Source organism: Neophocaena asiaeorientalis, unplaced genomic scaffold, assembly GCF_003031525.2.
Source record: "Neophocaena asiaeorientalis asiaeorientalis breed wild unplaced genomic scaffold, Neophocaena_asiaeorientalis_V1.1 scaffold14, whole genome shotgun sequence".
In the NCBI taxonomy this organism is placed as follows: Eukaryota; Metazoa; Chordata; class Mammalia; order Artiodactyla; family Phocoenidae; genus Neophocaena; species Neophocaena asiaeorientalis.
In genome coordinates, this window is record NW_020175192.1 from 10,660,540 (window position 1) to 10,681,507 (window position 20,968).

Consider the following 20,968-nt stretch of genomic DNA (forward strand, 5'->3'; position numbering starts at 1 on the left):
TGTTTGAACTCTGGCAAATGAAATAAGGATGGAAGGGAAACAAGCCACTTTTAGGCTATCCCATATAAACTTCCCATGTGACTGTTCGTGCTTCCTTCCCCTGTCCACTGGCTAGATTTTGATACTCAGGGTGATCTTGGAAATTAGGTGCTGAGACTATCTATTGTCCTGGGTCCCTGAATGACCACACTGTAAAGAGCCCCCATGTGCCATACATACCTTCTTACCAATTAGGAACACCTGTATTAGGCTACTGAAAAAAAAAAAAAATAAACTTATTTTGAGCCACTGAAATATCAAAGTTTGTAACAATTATGTTGTCCAAATCATCTGCTTATCTTAACACTCACAGAGAGAGGAGTGTTAAAATTTCACTATGATTGTAGACTTTTCAATTTATGTTTATAATGTGCAAATTTTTGTTTTATATATTTCAAGACTATGTTATTAGCAGCATTCAGGCTTAGAATGTTGCATCTCCCTGATGATTTGAAACTTCCATTCATTGTGATCCTCTTTGTCTCTAGAAATGCTTTATGCCCTAGAAATCTACTTTAATATAGACATTAATATAGTTATGCCAGTGCTGGGGGGTGGACAGGGGGGAAAAAGAATTTGAGTGACTTTATCTTTTTCTATCTTTGACCTTCAACCTGACTCTGATGATTAAAAAAATCACTAAATAGAATAGGAAATAAGCCCCTTTGTCAGGAGAAGCAGAAAACCACTGAAACAGACCTGCAATGACTATAGATATTAGAATTATAAAATCACTGTGCTTAGTATGTTCACGGAAATAAAAGACTGTATGGACGTATGATATGGGGAACAATGCCATCAAACTTGCCCAGGTGGATTAGAAAAAAGCAAAACTTAGAGACATGAAAAATGTAATAACTGAAATTAGAAACTCAAATACTAGACTGTACAGTACAGAAAGAATTGGTAAACTGGAAGGTTTCCCTCTGTGGAAATTCTTCGAGGCATACGCTGGTATTGTACTCCTTCAAGAGGACTTCCGTTTACTTCTAATAAATACATGAAACGCTAACAAGCTAAGACCACTTTAAACTAGATTTCCAACCTGGAGCTTTGGGGACCATACAGATAATGTAAATGCTCGCCCCAAGTGCCCATGAGATATTTGTCTTTTGCTCATTTGCTTAGAGCCAAAGCTAAAACAGACAGACATACCCACTATCTCCTTCTGTGGGGTGAGTGTTGTTTTTCAGCTTTACCAACTAAAGCAATCGCTTTTGGAAACTCAACTTTATTGTATGTGAGTTGCAGCAGGTGCGAGGAGAGGCTATGCAATCAGACCTCATCCTCGGGTCCTATCTTTATCTTTTGTTTCCCACAAATATGACCATGAAATACCCATTCTAGATCCCCAAGAATGAACAGAAAATCTAGGACAAATGCAGGCTTCAATGCTGGCTTAGCCCTTTGAGTCTGTCCTTCTCCCAATTTCTTGCCTCAGATTAATTCCTTTACTTTCCTGAAAGCACAAACATGAGATAATTTTTTTTCACTTTTATCTATCATAAATTTGTATCAGTAAAGTATACTATGAATGTATGGTTTGCTCCCATAAATACTGTTAACTGATATACCAGCAAAGATTCAAATTCCCAGGAGAAAGTCTGCAACCTGGGACCTGTTTTGTGTGGCACATCCACCCCTCAGAGCAATGTGAGGGTTTTTTTTTTGGTTTTTTTTTTTTTGGTACACAGGCCTCTCACTGTTGTGGCCTCTCCCGCTGCGGAGCACAGGCTCCAGATGCACAGGCTCAGCGGCCATGGCGCACGGGCCTAGCCGCTCCACGGCACGTGGGCTCTTCCCGGACCAGGGCACGAACCCGTGTCCCCTGCATCAGCAGGTGGACTCTCAAGCACTGCGCCGCCAGGGAAGCCCAATGTGAGGTTTTTTAATTAACAAATCCACCATATCCAATAAGGAAGGAGTAAATATTCAAAACGATTGTCAGCTGGAAAGAGGGAAAAGGGAACTGGAGGCTGTTTAGTCAAAACCTAGACGAAAGGCACTTTCTTGGCTACAATTTATGTTCATCAGTATTACTTAACAAAAAGAACACATTTTTGAGTCAGACAGACCTAGTATAAAATCCTGGTTGTAACACTGTCTGTGGAACTGCATTAGTTTTCTATTGCTGCCATAACAAATTGTCACAAACATAGTAGCTTAAAACAATACAAATTTGTTACCTTATAGTTCTGTAAGTCAGAGACCTAACACAGATCTCACTGGGCTAAAATCAAAGTGTCTGCAGGGCTGCATTCATTTCTGGAGGCCACAGAGGATAATGGCTTCCTGCCATTTCCAGCCTCTAAATGCCACCACACCCATTGGCTCCTGGCCCCCTTTCTCCATTTTCAAAGCCAGCAATGTCACATCTCTGACCCTTCCTCTGTCATCACATCTCTTCCTAACCACAGCCAGAAAAGTTCTTTGCACATAAAGACCCATATGATTCGACTGGGACCACCTGGACAATCCAAGTTCATCTCTCAATTTAAAGTCCTTAACCTTAACCACTTCTGCAAAGTGCCTTTTGCCATGTAAGGTAACATATTCACAGGTTCTGGGAATTATAACATGGACATCTTGGCAGGGTGGGGTGGGGGGTGTGGCCTACCACAGTAACCATAGCAAAGTTAAATAAACTTTTCTGGGTCTCAATTTTCTCATCTGTAAAATGGGAGTGATTATACCAGTGTCTAATAGTCCCTGGCAAATAATAGAAATTTCATAAACTCATTAAATGGAAGAATAAATATGTACATTATGAGGTTATTGGGAGGATTAAATTAGGTGATGTAAGTAAAATAGCTAGTACAGTGCTTAGAACATAGACTTGCCCCCAAATCAGCTACTCCTATTATCCACAGGGCACCATTCTAGATGCTTTAAAGAACTAATCCAAGCCCATGAAGCTGTAGAATCTGGATGACATAAACATCAGAACTCCCTAAATAAAGGCTGCAGTACTGAAGACAAGATGTTCTTTTTTAAAGCACCCAACTCTGTGTTGAACTCCTCAACTAAACTACTGCTATGCATGAGTGAATATATTAGCATTGAATTCACACGGCAAAACTACTAACTGCTGGGCAGTTCTCTCTAGTTCACCATCTGTCTAATGTTAATTCCTTTGGACCTGAAGGTCCATGCTCCAGACTGCGTACTCTTTTTCTTTTCCGTTTTTGTTTTTTTTTTTTTTTTGAGTTAAGCAACTGCCACAATTAGATAAAAAGACACCCTGGTAGGTTTCACTGTGACACCCTTCCAAACCTCTTAGCTACCATTATGTTTCTCTGAACTTAAGAAATCACAGTATTAACCAGAAATGTGCTCTCTGTGATCAAAATGAGAGCTTACTCCAAATGAGCTCCCCAAAACTAGCTATCTCCACAAATGTGGATTTATGCTATGCCTCTATTTCAGAAAGAAAAATCATTAGTTCCTTGGCACTGTCATGTTAATACAGATTTGTGGGTCACCATTCACATAGCATGACTGTTATCACTTGCCAATTTATGTAGTTCTAAGCATCCAAATATTCAATACATTTCAGAGTACACTCTATGAGCCAGAAACTTTTTTCAGTACCAACCAAGAGAAGTCTTTGCCCTAATAAACAAAACAAAATAAAACAAAACTGACCATCTAGTTGAATACCTAAATGAAAAACTTTTAATTGATAATATAAATCAGACTGTAAAAAATCCTTAGGCAACATATTTTAAGATTAGAGAGAATTTGTTCATATATAACTAGTTTCTAAAGGTCTCCACCATAGTCATTTTGTACTCTAGCTCCAAGGGCTAACATATTCCAGTACTCTGAATATATGTAACCAAATAGCCTGGGAGTTTCAGTTTCAAGACTTATGAGTCAAACACATGGACAGATATAATACTTAAAGTTTATAAGCAAATAATAAAGGTATAATTATGTTAAGCAATTACTAAATTAAACTAATATAATTATCTAGTAGAATAAATTGCAAGAAATAGTTTTAGCTCTGTTTTTATTCAACTTAATTTAAAGGTATCATATATAAAAATCATAGCTCTGTGATATTTGATTACTTGTTCCCTCATACACTCTCCCCATGGCCTCATAATAAAATGGTGAAATTCCAAGAATCAAATGTACTCTGACGTTCTGAATTTTTTTCAATCTAGGTAAGGTAACAATAGCCCAGTCTGTTGGTCAGGATAGGCTAGTTTATGTTATTGTAAAAAAATAACCCCCAAATCACATGGCTCAGCATGACAGATTTTATTTTGACACAGCCCCATCGTCCTCACTGAGGGATGCAGGTTGGTGGTGCTTCCACCATCTGGGACATCGCCAGTCAGTGGAGCATGGAGAAAGGCACTTGGAAAATCCCATCTTGGTTCTAACAGACTTCTGCCTAGAAAAGACCCTCATCACTTCTGCTCTATTTCTCTTGGCCAAATCAAATCATGTATCTATGTGTAACTTAAGTGCTTGGAATGTGCTTGGAAGGAGAGAAGAATTATTGATGAATATCCTTAATGATTAGGATACAAAAGTCATTTTCCAGTTAAAATTAGCTTCCATATAAAGTAATGTACACTACCTCTGATACTGGTTCTTTTTTACTTTCAAATATTGACATCTTTCAGAACCTTAAGTTAAGATGCTCCCCTCTAACATATGAAGGATTTACTTCCTAAACTGCTAACCTCTAGAATGACTCTGTGCCTATTCAGACACCATAATTTATATGTGCAGCATAATGTCTTACACATAAATACAGACTTGCTGTTTGAATAAAATAAAATTCCAACAGTGTTTCCTTTTGGTCATAAAGCTCCTATTATATTTAAGAAAAGCATTCATTGACAGATAATTATATTTTACTCCCTAATAGTATCAGCTAAAAATTCAAAGGACTTGTAGAGCAAGGGCATAGCCCTGTTGGAAACCAGAATTCAAACTGAGCCAAAATGGACTTCCTGATATCACGGGGTGAGTCTGCAACACAGCCTACCAATCACTAAGCATTAGGATGATTTTTACATTTTCTCTTCAAAAGAGAAGGTCAAAGCATTATCCTCAGGATGAAAATTAAATTCCACCTTGGAAAAGTTTTTTTTTTTAAATGATACAGAAATAATTAACTTGTAGATGATAACAGCATAACTCGAATCAAACCATGGGGTCTAGGATCATATGAAGAAAGTGATCCTCCCTAGGTACTTTTATGGAAGTATTGAATGATCAAGAATATCACATGGAATGTCTGAAGGAGTCTGAAGTCTATTCTGGATTCAACCTTCCTAGTGATGCACTCTTCTATTTTCATTTCTTATTGATTCCATTTCTTTTACTATTAACAGTAGTTTGTGGAGGCTTCCTTCAGGTATACACTAGCAAGGCATAACCTTGCTGTGGAAAACCCAAACTGTAAATGAAGGGCAATGGACAACAGAGGAATACTGCATCCTGACCAAAACTTAGTATTGATGGAGCACATTTACAAACACTGATAAAATATTTATTACTTTGCTTATGAAGTTCAGGCCTTTTTTTTTTTTTTCGGGGGAGGGAGGTTGTACTTTTGGAAATTTTAAATGAGACTCGGAAACATCTGGGAATTTTCAGCACTGCAGACAAAACAATATATTCACTCTAAATCAGAAAGCAAGTAGGGTAAGGGCAATAGAGAAGCCTGCCAGGAAAGGTGGGAGTTGGGGTGAAGAAGAATGTCCCAACAGAGCAAATAGCACCTGCAAAGCAGCAGAGATAAAAGGATGAGTGAGCATTACATGTGCAAGCGTCTGAAAGACGTTTAGGGAGGTGAAATTCTGGAGAAGTAGGAGAGAGGCAGTGTTGAGACTAGACCTTGCACAGCTTTTTAAGCTCTTGTCAAGAATTTAGACTTAACTCAAAGGGCAAAGAAAAACCTCTGAAGGATGTTAAGCAGACACATGGCATGATTATGTTCATGGTTATGCTGTTGCTTAATATAAAGACAGCATAAATTTAACATAGTCATACCCTGCTATATCCATTTTAGTTACAAGAGACGAACTTTATCCGGAGTTCCATTTGAAATCCAACCTCAAATTAAGAGGCATTTTTTCCTCATCTCCTGGGGATCTAAGTTCACACTGTCCAACCAGGAGAGGCAAGCCACGATGCAGTTAACTTTATTTACACAACGTGCCGTGTTATTTTCAACGTTCCTTTTGGAGCATTTGGTTTTGTTTTGTTTTGTTTTAATTAATTTTTATTGGAGTACAGTTGCTTTACCTCTTGGAGTATTTTTGTTTAGCTAGTTTCAGCAGCAGTTTATGACAGTGATCATTTCATTTATTGTTCCCTCCGTGATGTCAATTCGTTTAGTGGATGTGATATGTTTGCATTGTTTTTATTTCCTTGGTGCTTACTGTTTTACTGGGATTTTTAATTAAGTTTAATTACTAAACACTGAATATCATATATGCAGGTTCCAGTAGTGAGCATATTCTTAAATGTAAAAAAAAAACCCATAATAGTTATAAGAGAAATTAACAAGAGCAGGCACACAGCCTCATTATAGAGCAATTAATGCAGAGAAAATTGCCTACTACTGGATGTTAAGATAACGAATGTTTTCCTAATGTTAACTATTGGAGCAATCATTAATTATTGAAATAACTGAGTTTATTTAATAGGATTTGTCATTTTAGTTTAAAGCGGATGCCCATTTGGGGTTGCAGTGATGCATGGAAATGCCTTTCACTTTTAAATAATGCTAATTATATATTTATTTTGAAGAATACACAGACTGCTTTGGAGAAATTTTATCAGGGGAAAAGGCAGATGGTAAGAGTAGATGTCCATTCTGGCACAACACTGTAAATCAACTATACTCCAATAAAAAATTTTTTTAAATATATACAAAAGACAAAAAAAAAAAAGAGTAGATATCCCTTTGCCAACATTTGTCAACAGCAACAGAACTGACAAGTTAAACCAGATCATTCTTTGTTGTGAGGGCTGTCCTGTGCATTGTAAGATGTTTGGATCACCCCAAGTCTCTACCTACTCAATGCCAGTAGCACCCCTGTGCCCATCTGTGACAATCACAACTGTCTTCAGATTACCAAATGCCCCTGGTTCCTGAGAACACTGCCCTGAACCCATTAGGGGACCAACTGAGCAGCTGCATTAGGTGGCCTGGCCTGAGAGGTGACAGCAGGAATGGAATAGAAGAGGCTGAGCAGATGTATTTGGGAGGGAAAAGCATCCGGATTGGTGACAGACAAGATATGGGAGATATTAGAGCAAAAAGGAAGTAAGGTTGACGTTCATGTTTGTACCGAGATCAACCGTGTGGCGCCATCTATTGAGCTAAACTAGGACTGAGGGGGGCGTTGAAGAGGAAATCATGAATTTAATATTTTGGAGGTGCCAAAGATGCATCAAAATAAAGAATTTTGTTAAAAACAAAAAGCTTAGGTTTGATCATTTTATTATTCTTCTTAATTGTTTTTTTTTGGTTTATTTTTGTTTTTGCAGTACGCGGGCCCCTCTCACTGTTGTGGCCTCTCCCGTTGCGGAGCACAGGCTCCGGACGCGCAGGCTCAGCGGCCATGGCTCACGGGTCCAGCCGCTCTATGGCATGTGGGCTCCTCCCGGACCGGGGCACGAACTCGCGTTCCCCGCTTCGGCAGGCGGACTCTCAACCACTGCGCCACCAGGGAAGCCCCCTCTTCTTAGTTACTTTTATATGCTGTTCCTCATTCTAGGAATTTTGAGGGAAAGAGAAACCAGTGGAGTGTAAAAAAAGAAAGGGAAATAAAGTTTCTTAAATATTTAGAATATTTTACTCGTTTTTATTTTTAAAAATTTTTATTGAGGCATAACTGACATACTAGCTTCAGATGTACAACATAATCATTTGATATTTGTATATATCATGACATGACCACCACAATAAGTCTACTTAACATCTGGGATTATCATTTCAATGTTGAATTTTACTGGCATAATTCATAGAATATTTGCTCTTACTCAGATCCTACATCTAGTTCTCCTTCTCTATCAACCTCGTAACTGTGGGAGTCACTGACAGTTTTATTTTCAGCTCTTTTCTCTATGTACTATCATCCAGCTTTAGACTTCAAATATCATTTACGATGTGTGACGTGATTTTTTATGAATTCCCTCAAGTAACTAGTTTTACAGGCGGCCTGCACACACACACACCCTTCTCAGCACACCTAGAAACACATAAAATACAGAATAAGTATTTTTCTTTAAAATTATAAAAAGTTTAGTCATATTATGTGAATAGACTCCATTTAGACACCTGTTCTGCAAAACCCAATTACGTAATTTATGACAATCCTTTATTCCTTTCCCACAGCAAAACAAAAGGCTCTTGCAGGCCCTTGCTTCTACGTTCAACTTTCAAGCATTTTCTTAAACACCGGTGCGTGCAATGAATCTCATAACTGGCCAGAAACTCCTTTTCATCTCTACTTCATTCAAACTGGAATCTCTCCTCTCTATCAGTGCTGGCTCCATCCTCCTACCTGCTGTGATCTCCTCATTCAGCTTTTCGGAAAGCCTCTGAACAGGCAGAACTATGATTTTTCTAGTCTGCCTTCCACAGACAGCATCCATGCTGCAGGAGCTACTGTGAAGAGTGGGAAAACAATCTTTCTGTCTTTTTTATTCTTTTCACCATTGCTTCCATCTATGTGTTGGGTGGGCAGTTCTCATTCCCAATGACCAGTCTTCCAATTCTCTTTTACAAGACAATCCTAAATTATTGTCTCGTCACACGGGAGATTACTCTGAAATCCGTATCTCTAGGCTTCACCTCTGTCCTGCATCCCAGCCCTAAATTTTCGAATGCTGGACACATGCCTGAGCCTCATACCACCAAACTTCTCCCCACCCCCTTAGTTTCCATCCTCGCAACAAATGGCACCACTTAACTCAGTTGGTTTGGCCCCGAACGGTTCACGGTTCACTCACTCACCCCATCTCACCCAACCACTCCATTAGCAAGTCCAGCTGGCTCCATGTTCAAAACATTATCTAGATTTTGACCACTTTTTACCACTGTCATCACCACCTCCCGAACCCAAGCCACCATCACCACCTACAGGAGCTTCCTCACTGGCCTCACCACTTCCACTCCCACCTCCACTGAGTCCACTCTCCTCCCAGCAATCAGAGGGATCTGTTCTAAAGGCAAATCAGAGCATATCTTTTCCTCGCTAATCGCTCCTCCTGTGTACTCAGAATGAAAGCAAAGCCCTTATGCTACAAAACCCCTGCTACCCCAACTGGCACGCATCCTCTACCTTCCCATCCCTCAGAGACACTGACTTGAACAGGCATTGCTCATTCCTGCCCCGCAGCCTTTCCGCCCGCTTTTCCCTCTGCCTGGAGTTCTCTTACTCTGGGTGCTCTTATGACTGGCTTCTTCCCATCACTCAGGTCTGTTTTCCTGACCATTCTAACAGCTCCCTTACCCCAGTCACTCTCTTTCCATGGCCTTCTTTTATTTTCCATTTGGTGCTTATTAGAATCTGAATATTTTCCTGCTTGGTTTCTGTCAGTGTTCCCCTACCAGAAAGCAGGCTCCATGAGAGCTAGGGCTTCATCTGTCTTTTTTTTAACCTCTGTATTCCCAGCACCTTGAATAAGGTAAGACACTCATTTACTCATTAAACAAATCAATATGCCACAGACAGCCAGACTCAACCATTTCAAATTCGTCTCATTTTTTTCTTTCATCAAAATCGTTCATCCCCCTAAGGTGGGTTTTAGTTAAATGGCATAACCATCTACTTTGTGGCTAAAAATATGAGAGTCGTCTTTACTCCTTTCTCTCAATTCATACTCAATTATTTCTCAAGGCCTTTCCATTCTACCCCTAAAACACCTGAAGTCTACCCCTTCCCTTCCCTTCTCAAGGTCCAAAACATTTAAAGTGGCTTCCTAATGGGTCGTTCTCTACCTGCCATTACTGAGTCTCTAAGCTACTCAACAAAGTTACCTTTCATAAAATATGGATCTTGTTTCTTCTTTAAAAGGGTTCCACTTACCCACAGGAAAAAACCTTTTAAATTCCGTAATATGGCTTCTGAAACTATTCCCAATCTGGTCCATTACCTTCTTTTGCAGCTGTGTTTCTATCTAGTTTTTCAGCTTCATTTCTATGGACTGACATGCACTGTGTGCTTCTTTAGACTGAACCTTCTACCATTCCTTGAAAACATCATACCCTTTAAAATAGCTATGTATTTGTTCAAGCTATTTCTATGGACTGGGATTCCCCTTCTCCTTTTCACACCATGAAATCCATTTATCTTCTTCAAATCCAATTCAAACGCCATAGCCTCTGTGGAATTCACTTATCCTATCTGTCAGAAGTTAATTCCTTCCCCTGTGCTCCTAGAGCCCTGACACGGGCACTTCTATCACAGGGTCTTACACCATCTGACCTAAATTAAGGCTACATTGTGTGTGTCATCCCAGTAAATTACGAGCATCTTAAGGGGTGGAGACTGACTTGTTCACTCGTTCATCTTCATAAGTGTCCCATGAAACCAAGCAAATTCTCTGGATAGACAGGCCCTCTATAGATGTTTGTCGAAGTAAACTCAACCTCTGAGGAAGCAGGGAAGCCTCTGGGACCATCTCAACCAGGGACTGACAGGCACAGTCGTTTGCTGAAGAGCACTAATAGCTTCCCTGTCTTGTGCTGGGCTCCTCTGCTTCAGTCCCTTCATCGATCTTCACATCCCACTCTGACATTCCATCACCTCCCCACCACTTCCATCCTCATTACAGTATTCTAGCATTCTAATTATATTGGTACTCTTTCATATAAGGTACCTCAAATCCTTTTTCAAAGAACACTTGGCAGTAGAGATTTATTTCATTTGAAATCGCTGGTTAACGGGGCTCACGCATCACTTCAACTGGCAAGCAGAAAGCAAATGGTGAAGGCCAGAGTTTGAGCTATTAGCTACTTACGGATACAGACTGGGTCTTTAAAGGTTCAAGCAGTAACAGCCAGACATCATGTGTCTACTGATGTATACACTCGGAAGCACACAGAACCACCTATGTGGTTAGAAACCAGTGTCAAAGAAAGAGAAAAAACAGAGCTTTTAGAAGGACTCACCTATCATGAAATAGGTCTAAGCAGCTATGGAAAACAAAGAACATTTCCATAACCCCTGGAGTCAGAGACCCTGCTTTCCTGAGCTGTGGCCTCAACGAGAGAAAAGTAATATGATCACTAAGTTTTTCCTGACTCCTCCACTCATCTTTGGTAAATCTGCCAGAGTTTCTGTACTTTGGTTTAATTTTCTGCAAAACTGAGAAAGTAGCTAGTGGAGTATGGGGGAAAGCAGGCTTTTCAGTGCACTCAACTGACTGAATGTCTTTCTTCAAAACAGGTGACACCCCGAGCATCAGACTCTGTTGGAGCAAATGAACTAGCGGCCAAATTCACTGTTAAGCAACCAAAAACAGCTTTCCTGACTTGCCTCACTGAGTTGTAGTGTGTGACTGAGAAGTTTAAAAAGGAAATAAAAATAGTCAGTGCAAAAGACTCCCAAAAAGGCTCTCCATTAATTGACCTTCCTATTTAAAAATGTATTATCTTCCTTACTATTGCCAGTTTCTTGGGTCCTACTGATGTCACAGTCTACCTGTCCCTGACTTAATTTTCCCATGACCTACCTGGATGCCAATGCATTATGGTTATAGGAGAGCAACCAAGTTCTTAAAAGAAAAAAAAAGAGGGGGTGGGGGCATTTCTCTTGCCTCCCCTATGCCTTCATGCTTCCATCCTCAGGTAATGCTGAAAGAAGGGGAAGTTCAAGTATCTGCCCTATGCTTTCAAGTGAGAAGTAAGCGCAGAAAAAATACATTTAAGCTAAAGTCACTGAATGACATGAGGCTATTTAAAGCTGTGATGCATGTAACCATATAAGCTTGCGAGAAGCTGTGATGTGATAGAAAGAGTAGTAACCCCAGGGTCTTGCCACTAGAGAGAGCTGTGGTGAGCAACTTCTCTGATTCACAGCTAAAAGGGAAATCATGCAGCCTATCTCACCTGGAAATGGGGTAGTGGACATGATGGCACTTTGTGATGACTCTAAAATACTATCCAAACGTTAAGAGCTGTTACTACAAGGTTTGTTGCACCCCTGAATATTAATGGCTATCATAAAGTTGTGTTAGAAAAAGAGACTATTTTGTATTGACCATGTACTAAGTAGAAAGTCAAATCCCTACAAGTCTAGCAATCGAAATTCTTAAACGTGCAGGACATTTCTGGTGTATGGATTCAATAAATTTGCCAACTACAATTACACTTAAATAAAATAACCTATCATATTGGTAAGCAGTATGTGCTTGCTTTCCGTTTGGGGTCCCCATAGATCGTTAATTCTCTTAAAGATAAAAGATATATACCTAATTTCCTTAAGCAGATGAAAAAATATCAAACCCTGTAAGTATGCCAACACTTGCACTCAGCAATAAATTAGGACCTTAATGTTTTTTATCCTAACAGCACCTGTTGCTAAACGTTATCAAAGACCAAGTCGAAGTCATGTTATCCAGTAAATAGGAAAACCCACTCTTTTCTTATTCTACTATTTGCAATTGCATTCTCCTTTGACATAATAATAATAATATGACCTGGCATATGTTATGCACATATTATGTATCAGACATTATTCTACGTTTTCCACACATATTAAATCATTTGTATTGTATATATTAACTATAAACAGTTTTCACTCTATTTTAATTAACTTGGAAAGATTTTCTCTTTATCACCTTATATTTTGTTTTATCCACATTTTTGCCAATTCTGAGGTTGAGTGAAAGATGTTCTCATCTACTATCAAAAGGGGGTTCCCACCCCAGTACAATGAAATGACATATATTTAAACGGACTCCAAAAGACTATAACTTTATCTCAAGTTTTATATAAAAATAAAAAGAATAATTTATCCTCACCACAGTATGCAAATCAGTGGAGCTAAAATTACTATATAATTACTGAATCCAAATTTCTGAAGTAGAAATGATAAAAACTGGGTATCTTTCTTTATATAAATGACAAAAATATATTCTACTTCTCATTAATAGAACATATTAGTTATAGTTTTCTTCCAGAAAGTTAAGAATCTGTAAGGAATTCTCTATACCTTAAATTCCAAAAAAGATAATTTCCATCAGATTTAATTTTGTAATACATATCTCTACTGAGATTAGTCAGAGATTCAGAGAAATTAAAAAGGGGTGGGCAAATGCAGATGGTTTGAAATAGCCACCAAAGCCAGGAAATAAATTCTGTACCTAATGAAAAGCAAATAATTTCAAGATGCAAACTTGAAAATTGCCATCAGTGCATTTAAGGACTTGACACACCTGCATGCTTGTGACCTATCCCCTGCTCACTGCTCACCTGGCTTCTGACTATCACAGTCGATGGGTGGGTGGGAACCTGCCTCAGCCCCCTGCCCTCCCCTCCCAGCCCAAAGGCTGCTATAAACAGAGAGCTGTATATCTTTCTCCAAAAGCTAAGTGATCACTTTAAAAAGGCACAATGCACATGGTAAACACTGTGCTTAGCAGGTTACAGATAATTATCCTAATTCTTTCAAGGCCACCTATGAAACAGTTACTCTCTGTATCAGTGAGGAAACTGAGGCTTCGATGGGTCAAGTACCTTCCTGAAGGTCACACAGTAAAGGGCAAAGAACAAAATCAAATCTAAGTCTGTCCCATCCCAGAGCCCACTTTCTTAACCTCAACACCGAATTGCCTATATATGACAGGATCCAATAGAGAAAATTATAAATCGGGTATTGACTGCCTGATTCAGGTAACTTATGCATCTTATTTTATAGAATAATGTATCTCACATGATAGAGAATTACCTATCTTTTGAGATAAGTACTCAAAAGTATAAATCTCTGAAAATCTCTGTTGATTTTGAAGTGTGTCAAGGATAACGTTTATTCCAAGTATAAGCTTTGATTACTCTTATAAGCAGTAGTATCATTGCTTATGTATTAAATCATTCAGTGATCATTTAAATTCATGAACAATATCCAGTTCTAATTAACGACTCTAAGGAACTGTGTAAGAGTCTTATTTGTGCTGTTTTCCCCATGCTATTTTTAAAAAGATTATCCAAATGTAGTGATTTAAGTATCATACTGGAATTTAGGAAACTAAAGAGGTAGACCTCTTCAGCTCCATTACTAAATTTTTCCTAAAACATTATTTCAGTTTAAGTGCTCTGCACATTGAGAAATGTAATTGGCAGAATAAATGGACCGTGTGTGTGTGTGTGTGTGTGTTTAAAGTGAATTGTAAATAACACCCTTTTCATTATAAATTTAAGAACCTATATGACTAATCATTTCTGAGATAAAAATAAATTTGCCTAAGTAATTGTTCAATAAAAAAGGTACTTATTTACATACTTCACTATTTGCATAGCTATTCATCATATACTTTTAAGTTTTCCTCAAATTCTAAAATCCCTGGTCCATTCCTTGTGACAGCATGATGCAAATTCCAGGGATAGTCTGGTATCATCATCAATACATAGCATCAAATATAATAGCAAGGACATTTTGCAGGTGCAGGTAACCCTGGTCTTCATGATAGCTGCAATCTTGGGTCCATCTTTAATTCTAATTACCAACACTCTCATGAAAATGATGACACTGGTCAACCATGGCCTAGGTACTTCCATAACTAGCTGTTCACCTTAGTGATGACTTTCTCTACAAGACCTTTAGGTTTAGAACTCCAGAATTGGGATCACCTCTCTATATACCAACCTGCTCATTTTATAAATGAAAAACTGAGAATGGGGGATATAATTTGCCAAAGGTCACACCTTTTATAAATTTGACTTTGATGCTGAGTTTTGTAGAATCACATGAGAACTAAGCTGAGTCGAAAAACAATCAGTGCACCTTCTGGAGAGGCTCAAATTTGGGAAATTCTGTATTAATTAGAGGATCAGTGGGTGGGTTTTAATTCTAGCTCCATATTTCCCTAAACTTCGGCAGTTCGAATAAATTCATGGATCTCAGTTTTCTATTCCATAAGGTAGCAATCAATTACTCTTGAAATCTCTGATACCCTTGAGCAAATGAAGAAGGCAAAAATGTTTATTTGCGATTGTTGAATACAGAAGAAAACTTAAACACTAGATTGGAGGCATTTTAATTAGAATATAATAGCTAACATTTATTGATTATTGACTATGTTCTAGATACTGAGCTAAATGTTCTACATGTGTTTATTTTATTTAATCCTCACAACTTTGAAACAGAAATCATTGATGTTGCAGGTGAGAAATTGAGACTTAGGTTAAGTAACTCAGCCAAGGTTTCCACCTATTAAATGGAGCAGAAAAAATTTAAACCTAGATTGTCTAACTCTAAAGCAATGCCTTTCAATACTGCACTGCCCTTTGGAGAACTCATTTTGCTATCATATTTCTTAACTAGTCACTCTTCTGGACTTTTTTTCTTCTGAGAACAAACATGCTTGTCCATGACTCCTGATAAAATCCAATTCCTATCTCTGTGGGCAACCATTCACTCCATTTCCGTTCCTGCTGGCATCTGTAAATTAGCATCTGGTAATTATCTGTGTAGGAAGCAGTAGACAGTGTACAGAACAATGTAACTGTTCCTCAGATTCCAACATGAGAATTTAGCATTCCTGAGTCATAAATCAACCTACGATGGCTCAACTTGAGGATGTATTTGCTTTAAAAATAGGCTTAATTGCATAGCTGTGGACAAATACACCTTCATACACCTGAAACAGTAAATCCTCAATCTTCTAGAAAAAAAACAGGTGTTCACACCTTATCCTCAAAGACAATTGGTTCCCACTCTGTTTGAACAGATGGTGAATTCAATGTGTGGGCATCTGTCCTCCCCCAAGAATGTACTATATTCAATTCCAGAAGTCATATGCAGATACTTGAAATGCAGCCCTAGAAATAACTTTCATTCAAAAGTTAAGATTTAGACTCAGCAGCAGAATAACTTCCTAAGAGGCCTAAAATTTCACAGTTATGTTTCATTACATTCCTACATGGTGGAACACTCATTATGTTTTATTTTAATTTATAAACATTGTTCCTCTTTAAGGGAACCGGAGGACATGGAAGAGATGAAACTGGAAAAACCCAAGAGAATAAGTAATCTTGGGCTTAAGGCAAAGGGTGGCAAACTACAGGCTATTGGCCAATCTGCCTGCCATCTGTTTTTGTAAATAAAGTTTTATTGGAACTCAGTCCCACCCATGTGTTGACATATTGTCATGGCTGCTTTCACACTACCACAGCAGAGCTGAGTAGTTGCAGCAGAGACTGGATGACATGTAAACCCTAAAATATTTATTATCTGGCTTTTTATAGAAAAAGTTTGCTGACCACTGGCTTCCATGATGAACTGGAAATCTTAATGTACACACTTCTTTGGAGTTTCTTATAAGACATTTGTAAATGAAAAAGCAGAAGTGCTCAGGTCAGGTTACCTCTTTGAGCTCACTTAAGAAATGAACCTAGCAATTTAGAATCAGCTCCTCTGACATCAGTGCCATTAGCAGATGGTTACTGTGCTGTTCCTGTAACTTCGTACTCTACCATCAAAATGGTTCAATCCTCCTGGTAGAGGTATCTCATTATACTAAGTAGTACTTATTAAAATAAGATGGGAAGGGAAAGAAAGGAAGGATGCCAGGCACAATGGATAACACATTTGAGGGCATGGAAGACATCATTTGTTTCACAGCTGTTCCTAGGTCTGGCCTTACTGTCCCCTAACGAAGTATGTCAAAATATAGGAGACCATGTAAACCAAGGCTAATCCAGGGCCTGAGATCAGGTCTTAAAAGTGAAGAACAGAAAACATGACTACTGATCCTATGGTCCAAGTAGAGATGGAAGACGGATTCAAAGAAATAGCACTTAACAAAAATGAGTCAAAGAAATAGCACTTAGCATAAGCGAACCAGGTCCTGTGAGAAATGATGGTTACAATTTTCTACTGAGGCTCTCGTCTTTCTTTGGACTCCTCCAAAGTACCTATCTGTTTTATTCCTGAATGATGTTGGGATTCCACTGAGAAAGTACCAACATAAATTAAGAGCGATAGACCACTAAGGAAAAACCTAATTGGTATTTTAACTTTGAAACAGTAGACTCTTGAAATTCTAAAACTTAAAAGTTTCCTGAAGCACAAATTGGTATCACACGCTTTGTAAAGCTGCTGAACGGAATAAGTCATTGAAGTAATGAGTGAGCACAACTGACAGCCCAGCTCCCACATCTCACAATAGCTTCATAGTTCTCCATTCACCTTCCAGATAAAGCAACACTCCTAAAGTGATTATAAAAATGGTGCCCCCAAGGAAAACTACCTGCTAGTGCTCATAAAAGAAGAGAAAAAACGTAAAGAAGGCTAAGGAAATGATGGTTCTAAAGCCACAAAAATAGAAGGCTTCTATGAATACGTGCTGTATAGTGATGGTCATGAATGTGAGCTTTCTAAAGCTCTACTGGGTCTACTCCATGCTCATGCCCAGAGACGGAGCAGGACAGGATGTGTATAAAGACAGAAGAAGTCTAGTTATGGTCCTGTGCATTCTGGGACTTGAAGGGTATCATGTATATGCTGGTTCAACATATCAAAGAACTGGGCAGTGGGCTACGGATGCCTCCATGGTAGAGAAGAACATATATGTGAATATGTCAGATCCCAGAGGGAAATTAACCGTAAATCAAGTGCAGGGAGTAGGGGCAAATGCAATCTCTACAAACTGTATGTTGACATACAGTGAGATGGAAAGGACTCAGCACATATGACAGTCAACAGAAAGAAAAAGTAGTATGGAGGCTATGGGGAAAAATAGAGCAAGGCAGTGAAAGAAACTGTCATGAAGGTCAAATGAAGAATAAATATCCCAAAGTTATTCACTCCAGGATCCAGCAGGAGACTTCAGATAACTACTTGGCACTCTCAATAAAATATAAAACATGAGAGAGTACTGCTACATGGAGAGAACAGGTTCGAATAAGAAATTTAAAAGAATGGATATATGTATAACTGGATCACTTTGCAGTACATCTGAAACTAACACAACATTGTAAATCAACTCTATTCCAATATAAAATAAAAATTAAATTAAGAAAAAACTAGAGAGGAAAAAATGTGATGAAAATGTAATGGGACGAGATGGGGAAGAGGGATCGGCGGGGGTGCAGGATCCCACTCTGAGCATTCGCTGGGATATTATCTGCTCACCAGCTTTCTTAATTTTTGTCGTTTATTTTTATTACTATTACTTTCCTGTCTTCTGATGAAAACATGTATGCATTCTGGGGGTATACACCAACCACTGGGTCCTAGGATATGTGCATATTCAATGTTAGTAGATACTGTCAAATAATTTCCAAAGTGGTCATGCCAGTTTACACTCGCATCAGCAGTGTGTGAGAATTCCAACTGCCGCCCTGCCAGCGCCCACCCCGCCCCGTCCTTGACAACACTTGACCTTTACAGCCGTTTTCAATTTAGCTATTCTGTATGTGTATATGTATGTATTGCCTTGTGATTTAAATTTGGATTTCCCTAGAAAAATAAATAAGGAAACAAATTTGGATTTCCCTGATGGCCAGTGAATTTGACTACTATTTCATATGTTTCTTACCATTTGGATATGCTCTTTTAGGTTTGCATATTTCACCTGTTTTCTACTGGTCATTCTGCCTTTTTCTTATTAATCTGAAGGCATTATGATATTTTATGGATACAAGTCTCAAGTGAGGCTTGCCCTTTCACTATCCTAATCATTTTTGAACACATTTTTAATTTTAATATGGTCCAATTTATATACAATGTTTTATTTACGACTGGCCCTTTTGTGTAGTATTTTGTATACCATTAAGAAATCTGTCCTCGATGGATCTAGAGACTGTCATACAGAGAGAAGTAAGTCAGAAAGAGAAAAACAAATATCGTATATTAACGCATATATGTGGAACCTAGAAAAATGGTACAGATGAACTGGTCTGCAAGGCAGAAATAGAGACACAGATGTAGAGAACAAACGTATGGACACCAAGGGGAGGAAGCTGGCGGTGGGTGGGGATGGTGGTGTGATGAATTGGGAGATTGGGATTGACATGTATACACTAATACGTATAAAATGGATGACTAATAAAAACCTGCTGTATAAAAAAATAAATTAAATAAAATTCAAAAAACATAACACCAAAAGCACAATCCATGAAAGGAAAAAATTTTAAAAAAAGAAATCTGTCCTAGACTCCGTCTTCCCAGATTATGAAAGTAGTCTGGGGAGTATATGATAAAGACAGATAAAAGAAATCACTACCATGACCCTTGAACTGGAGGGTTAGGGACACTGACGGGGCAGTCAGAAGTCCACATATAACTTACAGTCAGCCCTCCGTATCCAAGTACCCATATACAGGGATCCACAACCACGAATTCAACCAACCGTGGTAATGTAGTACTACAGTATTTACTATTGAGAAAAATATGCGTATAAGTGGACCCTCACAGTTCAAACCCGTGTTATTCGAGGGTCACACACAATGTATGTCCCTTAAAGCAGACCCTCTCCATTTTAAATTCTCTGGAGTTTATCAGGCCTGGCTTTTCCGGTTGGGGAAGGGATGTGGTCAAACTGTATACCACAGAAACCTTCAGGTAACCTTCCCTCCCTGTGTTTAGCCCCTTGACTCAATCTCATCCTCGTGGTACCTGTCTCTGGCAAATCCTGAGCAGGTCTAAATTCTCATCAGCAGCATTTGGTTTCCATCTTCCTCTGTTCTGCTTTCAATCTATCAAAAATGTGTTGACATCTCTCCTGTCCATTGCTGGCTCTTCTCCCATTCTCTAAAATCCTATGGTTTCACTTATTTTACTATCAATTTAGTGGGAATCGGGAGGGGCAGACAGACAATGTCTTCAATCCATCATTCAACAGCACTTTTATCCTTACCTTTTTTTTTTGAATAATTTCTTTTTTTTATTGGGGTATAGTTGCTTTACAATGTTGTTAGTTTCTGCTGTACGATGAAGTGAATCAGCTATCTGTATACATATATTCCCCTCCCTCTTGGATCTCCCTCTCTCCCTCTACCCCCCATCCAACCCATCTAGGTCATCACAGAGCACCAAGCTGAGCTCCCTGTGCTGTACAGCAGGTTCCCCCAAGCTATCTATTTTACATATGGTAGTGTATTTATGTCAGTCCCAATCTCCCAATTCAGCCCACCCTCTTTCCCCCATTCCATGTCCACACATCAACATCTCCTTCTACAAAGGTACTTATTTTCCCAGCTGCCCATATTCCTACGTGTTCCCTTTTAGCCCATGTGGTCAACTCCCCATTCTTCCCCCATCCTGCCCATCTTGATCTCCTGTTAACCTCTTTCTGTGGAGAAAGTCCCGGACATCAGATTAAGAATAGACTAGACAAAGAAACATTAAGCATATTTTGAATTTGGTGGGTTTTTTCTGAGAAGCCACCTGACTCCTTCCCTTGAGGAGAGGCTGCCGTCAAAGTCCTAGGGAGCAAGTCTGCTCTGGGGGCCAGCCCATCCCTCATGCAGGTCTCCCAGGTCACAATTAGGTCCAGTCAACTTATCATTCCTGGAATGCTGAGGTCTCCATGGTAACTATTTCCATGGATTCTCAGTTTTTCCATTTTTAATAAGCGTATGGAAGCCTGCAAACTTTTCTGTAATTCTCTCTGAAATTTCTTTCTGCTTTAGGACATTATACTAATCCCATCATATATCAAACCTGAATTCCTGAAAGGTCTTTGGACGTGCACACTACCTAGTACCTACATATACACATACCTT